Here is a 960-nt window from a genome sequence, read left to right as displayed (position 1 = left end):
GTTATTTTTAAAACAAAGAAAATGGAAGGGATGGACAAATTGATGGTTTGAGCTTGAAGGTGAATGATGCAGAAAGAAATTGTTGTACTTCTCTTCCCTGACCAATTTCTCAGCCAAGGACTCAGATCCTTAAACTGGGTAGAAACCAAATGGATAAGAGGAAATTCGAATCAAGTTAGGAGATAAAGGGAAAGTGAGTATGTCATCTAGCCCAGGGGACGTCCAAAAGATCCTTGACCTGTTGGTGTGATTAAGGAGCTGAGGATACAAGGTGATGTGCAGGATGCAGAAGTCTCGTCCAGAGACTTTTAGCAACAACAGCAAGAAAGTAGAAGGGACTCCCGAATACTGGTTGGTGATTGTAAAGAGCATCCTAGCAAGATTTCAAAATAATTACATAAGGATTGTTTATGCACTCAATAGGCTAGACATCCCTTGAAGACTGGGATTATTTTGTTTTCCCAGCAGCTACCATAATAACTTACACATCACAGACTCTCAGTAAACATCTGCTGACCCAACCTGAATGTAGAAAATGAAGTGGGGATCATTAGCAGCCCACAAAGGTTCACTAAGAAAGAGCACAGAAACTTCATGGGTTTTTTGATGCAATTGCTACCTGAGTTTCAGTAGGACATTGGAACAAGTATTTCATAACTCTATAGACAAGACTGGGAAGGATGGTTTGAGAGACGGTTCAGTCATATGGATTACCAGGTTGTTGAAAATATATACTCACGGGGTGAATAAATGATGAACATGAATGTGATGTGAGTCCTCCAGAGCCATCTCTTCAGCCAGATTTTTTTCCAACATTTTGTCCTTTACGTTGATGGGAACATTGTAGATGATTTCTGCTCTAGATAAGATAGTGCAGTGAATTATTTTTCAGGTTTACTAGCATTTTTAATGTGATTATGTTACCTTGCTTGATTAAACTTCAAACTCTTTTTAAATGAG

Source organism: Cynocephalus volans, chromosome 2 (assembly GCF_027409185.1).
Source record: "Cynocephalus volans isolate mCynVol1 chromosome 2, mCynVol1.pri, whole genome shotgun sequence".
Taxonomy (NCBI): domain Eukaryota; kingdom Metazoa; phylum Chordata; class Mammalia; order Dermoptera; family Cynocephalidae; genus Cynocephalus; species Cynocephalus volans.
Note: the sequence above shows the minus strand (reverse complement) of the source record.